The 6,319-nt window shown below is 40.5% G+C and overlaps 1 protein-coding gene across 4 annotated transcripts in view; it reads left to right on the top strand.

Annotated features, from left to right (window-relative positions):
• RAD54L2 (RAD54 like 2) overlaps positions 1-6,319 on the top strand; it is a 99,429-nt gene that overhangs the window by 26,070 nt on the left and 67,040 nt on the right. For 2 of the 4 annotated variants that reach the window (XM_014523688.2, XM_014523685.2), the window contains exons 1-2: positions 7-184; positions 3,716-3,792. The exons of 1 other annotated variant lie outside the window; for it this stretch is intronic. The gene's annotated coding sequence lies outside the window, so the exon portion shown is untranslated. Of the gene's footprint in view, positions 1-6; positions 185-3,715; positions 3,793-6,319 lie in introns of those variants that run through there. One more of the 4 variants, XM_014523686.2, reaches the window with a different exon arrangement.

Raw genomic sequence — 6,319 nt, 5'->3', positions numbered from 1 at the left:
CTCTGCTCCCCACAAATCATATGACCCAACAGCAGCGGGAGCTCTTAATGCTTATATTGCTTTGGGATGAGTCCAGATTCTTCTCATCTGTGTCCACTGGGAGTTTCTTTCCCTTCCTCAGAATAGTAGTTGGTCTATGTAAGCAGGTGCCATTCCCAACCTGCCCTCGGATGCAATTCACTAGGTAAGCCCCAGATCATCTCATTTCTGTTGGTTTTTGCTTTATGTACACAAATTTTGCAATAATACAATAAAGTTCAGTTCAGACCTTTTTTCTGCCTTTAGCTGCTCCTGTGGGTACCTACCTCTGGACTGCTCAACTTGCACCCTATATCCCTTGTAAAGAGTACTTTCCATTTTCCTTATCTGCATGGGGTGATGAGCCACCTGCCTTTGAGAGTAACTCAGCACTTAACTCTTCTCCAGAAGCAACATTTTGCAGGATGGACTGTGGTGGTACACACTACCAGCCTACTTCTTTATCAAGTTTTCTTTATTGAGTGGTATACTGCTTTGATGTGGATTGTGGAGATGCCTTTTTAACACGGTGTTTACTTTTATATGTGAATCCGGTGGCAAATGTTTCTTATGTAAGGACTGTCAGTGCTGGGGATAGGAAACGTTCAGTATTTTTGTAGTGGATACCACACCCTTTTATTTGTTTATTTTGTATTTATTTATTTGATTGATATATTGCTCTTCTCAGCAAAGGCTCAGGGCAGTTTGAGACAATATAAAAGCAAGTGGAATATTAAAATAAAGTATGAAACAAGCTCCTGAAACAACAATATCTCAGCCTAGCCTTGTTTGCTAAATGCCTGCCCAAATTGTAAGTTCTTAATGCTGCTTCTGGAAGATGTCCAGGCTTAGGTTCTGGCCAGTGTCAAGGGGGAGTGACTGCCAGGAATGACCTGCAGCTTATTTTGCCAAGCAGTCTTGGCACATTGACGGTATACTTGCAGGAGGTTGCTCTCGCCTGACTTTAAGGATCATCATAGGGCATAAGGAAGAAGGTGGTCCCTTAAGTACGTGGGGCCCAGACCACACTATACTGTTGTGTACACTCCTCCTCCTGTTTGTAATTATGCAGACCACTTCTGTCCCATTCTTCTGTAAAACACACTCCTGTAGCAGGACATCAATTAACTGGTAGAAAATCAGGGTTGTTTATATTTGCTTCTGTTGTGATTAAACAGCTGAAATAAGGAGGGTGTTGGCCATCTCTACAGACCAACAGGTATTCTGTGGACTGCCACTGATCTACAAGCCCCTGCTGAAGAGCTGTTGTGTTGGGGTCATAGCGTACTGAGACAGCAAGCTGAGTCCAGTGGAGATAGGAGATTTAAGTAAAGTTAGTTAAATAATGGTATCTTTTTTTAAAAAAAACACTTGTCTAAATTTCCTTGATGTGTTTGAGCCAAAGAACTTGAGCTAATATATTTGCTTCTATTAACATGCAGGCTACTGCTTCATAAATATTGTTTGATAACCTGCTTGGGACTTTTTAAAGCAAATGCTTGTCCTCACAAATTGTTTTTTCAGACTTTTATGTTAAAGTGAAGACATCAATATGTTTAAATTGTTAGAATTAAACTAAGTGAAGTCATTACTATCGGCATTTTATTTTCCTTTTTATTGGATTTTAAATTCAGGAGCAAAATATTAATCTCCTTATCACTTAAATTATACAAATGATATCAATACTTTCCCCCCTTCTTGTAAATTTAACTAATGACTTCTCTTATGATCCATCTGTGTGTTTTTACACTTGTGTGCTGTTAGGTGCTGTATGTTATTTATGAAGTGCCAAGACACTGCAAGATGTGTTACAGATTTGCAAGACAAAGCTTCCTGCCACTTTCAGATACTCCCAGTGATCTGGGAAAACACAAAAGGAATCCCCTTGTCCAAAAACGTCATCCCATACCCTCTTTGCTATAATAGCCGAGCTTCTCGGCCTCTTGTGGGCTCAGATCAAGGTGAAAAAATGAAGCCAATTTCTGCAGTTGACCTCAGAATACCTGCTTTCCTCTAACTGTCTGTCCATACCAGTGTTTCTTAAACTGGGGTATGTAACAAACTTCCGGAGGAAGTAATGAGAAAGCAGGTCAAAGGAAGGGGGAAATAGAAGTGGAGGAAAAGGAAGAAGAAGGAATGAAGAACAACTTAACTGTATCTTTTAAGGTGCTGGAGAGGTTATAGTGTGGAGGTAGTTGACATAGTGTTACCTTCTTTTCTTATAATCTAGAAGGCAGAATCCTAGGGAGATACAAGAGTTAAGCAAATTTATGGTATGTGACCCATAAAGTGTTTGAGAACCGCTGATTTTTATGAATGTTTTTGCTCCAAAGCTCATCACACACTATTTTCTGTCTAGCCTGCAGTGGTAACTTGTAATGTTTTGGGCTCCAGGATTTCCAAGGGTTGTTGACACTGTTTATAGCCAGAGATTACAATGACCAAGCTTAATTAAGGCTTTGTTACAAAACAGGCTTTAAGAGACAAATCTGCTACCAGCCATAAATACTGGGCTTGGCTTGAAGGAGAAAATGGAGTCCTCTCCCATTGCAGTTACCTTGGGGCTGCAGGGCCAAGTTTTTCTGCTTTGCAGGTATTTGGTTAGTAGATGGACAGGTGGATGTGGAACATTCCCCTTCCCTGCCCTCTCCCTCAATTGCTTGTTTGGTAAGGCACGGAAAGCCCCTTTGAAGCACAGATCCATGGCTTACACATTTGGGATATTTTTCACTAAACTCTTGGTACTTTGCCTATTCCCTGTGCAATGGTGTCCCACTTGCCTCTGGGGTAAACTACTCCAAGCATTTTACGGAAAATCAGGCTTTATTTCACAGTCTAGGCTGTGATCTTCCTCTATTCAATTGCATATTTAAAGAAGTGAAGTTTGGGCCTATGCAACATGTAGGTGTCTCCCACGATGAGAATTTTAGAGAGATGTCGTGCACAGCGTGTGGTATTTTGAACTCTTGTTGTATTTGGGTGTTTCACTTAGTAGCCCAGCTCCTGGGGACAAGTAATTTATGTAAAAATTGCTATTTAAAAAAAATGTGGCTACCCTTGGAGAGCAAACTGAAAAGCTTGAAAATAGCCATGGTTGTGTTGTTAATTCTCTGTAAATTTAAAATCACAGAAAAGCCCTTGTCGTCAAACAAAAAACAGTACTTAGTTTATTTTTATGTTGGGACTCCTGTTGTACCAGTGTGGAATAAGATGCAATCACTACCTCACAGATATCACAATCTAAAACACTTTTCCTTGAGGGGAAAAAAAATCCACAAAATGATTTTTATACGCCTTGGAGGACAGGCCATCATGATCTGGAGAGAGGCCGTCTTAGATGCTTAGTTGATGTTCAGCTGATTGCAGTCTTTAACTTCATTCACAGTGGTAAAACATGACGGCTCCTCTCCCATTTCTGTGTAAAAATGGAATTTTTCAAGGTTTCAATTTTTCAAGGTGGTCTATTCATTGAATAGACCACCTCTGCAGCTCAGTTTCTTGAAGTTTGAGCAGACTTCACACACTTTTTCTTGTAATTCTGTTGTTAGGGTGGGGGGGGGGGGGCGCACGTCTTCGGGTTGTGGTGGGGGGGGGGGGCGGGGGGGGGACTCTGTTTACCTCATGTGGTGCTGATTATTCTCCTCCCCACTATGTATAGCTCAGGATACCACCTCTGCCTCTGTCTCTTCCATTCTAGGGCTAGGAGGATCACAAGTTGATTTAATGTGGGACAGCTGGAAAGTCCAGATGAATGGTAACTTTGATCACTTGAAGGTAATCTGTTTATCTCTTGCAAAGTGCCCTGCCTACAGTGATTAAATATGTGTATGTGAGTGAGAGATGGGGGCAGGTTGGAATAACTCAGCCATAAAACAATAGAGGCAGATGCAATCTGGTTACATTATGTAATTCCCCTTGGTAGAAGGCCCTAAACTGGGTCAGAGCTGTGTGAGGAACAAGGGCATGCTCATGTCTGTGCAATTCCTACCTGCCTGTTGTGCAGTGTTCACATTGTGTATCTGTTTTACCAGGCAAGCTGGGAACCCTCTAGAGAAGCAGAGCTTGGGCGATCTGAAAACTCTTAAGGGAGCTGCCAGGATCTGGGAGGGGATGGGGGGCAGGAGAGACGGCTACACGACAACATACATGGAGGAGTTTACTATTCTTACTACACTGAGGTCCTGGAAGGCTTAATTAAGCTTTTAGAAAGCATTGGTTTATAATAGTTAGACTACTAAATTATCTTGTCAAGGGGTTTGTTTTTTAAATGTTCATGTTTACTAATTACAAACTACCTTAATAAGCTATGCATCAAAATAAAGCTTTGACTGTATAATCTTGATGAGGTACTTTGTGTGACAGCTAATGGCTTTTAGGGTTTATGTTTTATTTATGGAAGGGCAACAAACGGAAGACCCACTCCTTTTTATTTAACCACTTTAATTTTTTTCTAGTTATGTAACATGTTGAAACATAACAGATGACACGCAGCAAAATGCCAGTGCAGAGACAAGCATATTTTACCTCTTATTCTGAATGAGTGTATTTCATACCTAGTGACATTAGTATTTTTTCCTCCTCCTTCCCCCATTTGGGTGGGTGGGTGGAGTGTGTTTCTGGCAAGAAGCTGTACATGGTAAAGTACCTATCTCACTTTTGATAATATGTAAATAAAACCAACCCCACTGAAATCCAGACACTCCCAGTGAGGGAGCAGCACTCCTCTTCCTGTGAATTATACAGGAAATACCAGTAGCTTCACAATTACAGGTTTGAAACAACTTGCCTATTTGAATAAAAAGTGTGTTTTTAGAACTGCATTTCAGTTGGAAGGGTATGATTTAGCAGTTTTAGAGTTGAAAATAAGCTACTGTTTTGAAATAAACATCAGAATTTAGCACTGCACTTGTCAGGAAAAACTTTTCTCATAAGCTGGCTTGTGCTCTGACTTTTGGATTTGAACAGACTTTCCTCTTTCAATAGTTCCTACAGTCAGTTTTACCTTATTTGTGATCTAGAACATGGTGCAAATAGCAATGAGTTGGGAGACATGAGGTCACCACTCAGTAGATGCAGTTCACCCTTGTCCATTTGAAGTCAGTTCATATTTTGGTTTTGTGCATCAGCTCCTGGACTGAGACAACTGACTTGTTTTGGATAGCCTGCTAAATAGCTTCTTAACAGTGGGAACTTCTGCTTGCTTCTTCCAAAGGTCACAGTTGAACGTGGGACCTAGTAGTGAAATCCCAGTAACCATCCTTTAAGTTATCCTCTTCCCTTGCTTTCATTTTCTTGTGTTCTCTTGCAGACATACTCACCTGCCTTGCAAACATACTCTCATTGTTCTTGTCTTGCCTAGCCCAGTTTTTCAGTGTCTGACTTCAGCTGGGAATATTCCATACATTTAGTAGTTATGATTTGTATTTTCTTTCAACCACTCTTCTTATTAAAGGGTGCTGGGGTTTGCTTAAGTTCTAGAAATTGTTGGCATATAACAGAAAAGGAAAATTTCCCCTCTTAAAAAGTTTGCATAGATGTTAAGAAATCGCATGCAGTCCTGCCTGGAGTAGCTTTGCTGCTCTGTCTCATGGGAATTGAAAGGGTGCCCTGTGCTGGCAGGGCATGAGGATCTGATCCCTGGTATTCAAAGTCACATGTCCTGCCATGCACATATGGCATGGCATGAGGTGCAATTCTGGTATTGGGGATCAGATCCTATTGTGCCGTTAAACTGTCTGCCAGAAGCCTGCAATTCTGTTCTTAGTAGATATTTATAATGCAAACATTGACATGACCTGGACATTCTGAGAATACCAAGAAAGAAGTGTTGGGTTACGTGATAAATTGTTAAACATTAATTGAGCCACTGGTGGTGTTTCCAGAGCAGCAAGCCTCCATGTTCATGATACTTTGCTGATAAGTTTAGTTTGTGTCTTTATTATGACTGATTTTCCTCCTGGCCTGTTAGGAACCTCCTTTTTTGAAAAATAAGAGCTAATTTATGTTTTGTGTGTTGATTTTTTTTTTTTTTTTGCAAGCACAAGTGAAAAAATTGTAGATCAGGGACACAAGCTGGAGTAACCAATCTTTAATATTTGTCCTTGAGAGTAAGATTTTTACTTCTCTGGGAATTTGGGGTCCAGGTGAATCTCAAACTTTATATGGCTAAGTATGTTTTGGGTTTATTTGTGAGAGAGAATGAATTTGGTGGGATAAGATAGGAAATGGAAGCATGATAGAGAGAATCCATGGGAAGCGGTAAAGAATACAATGGAGGAAAGGGAAAAATTAAAAAAGGAAA

This window comes from Alligator sinensis, unplaced genomic scaffold, assembly GCF_000455745.1.
Source record: "Alligator sinensis unplaced genomic scaffold, ASM45574v1 scaffold630_1, whole genome shotgun sequence".
Lineage (NCBI taxonomy): Eukaryota > Metazoa > Chordata > Crocodylia > Alligatoridae > Alligator > Alligator sinensis.
Note: the sequence above shows the minus strand (reverse complement) of the source record. Positions and strands in the feature narration are given on the sequence as shown.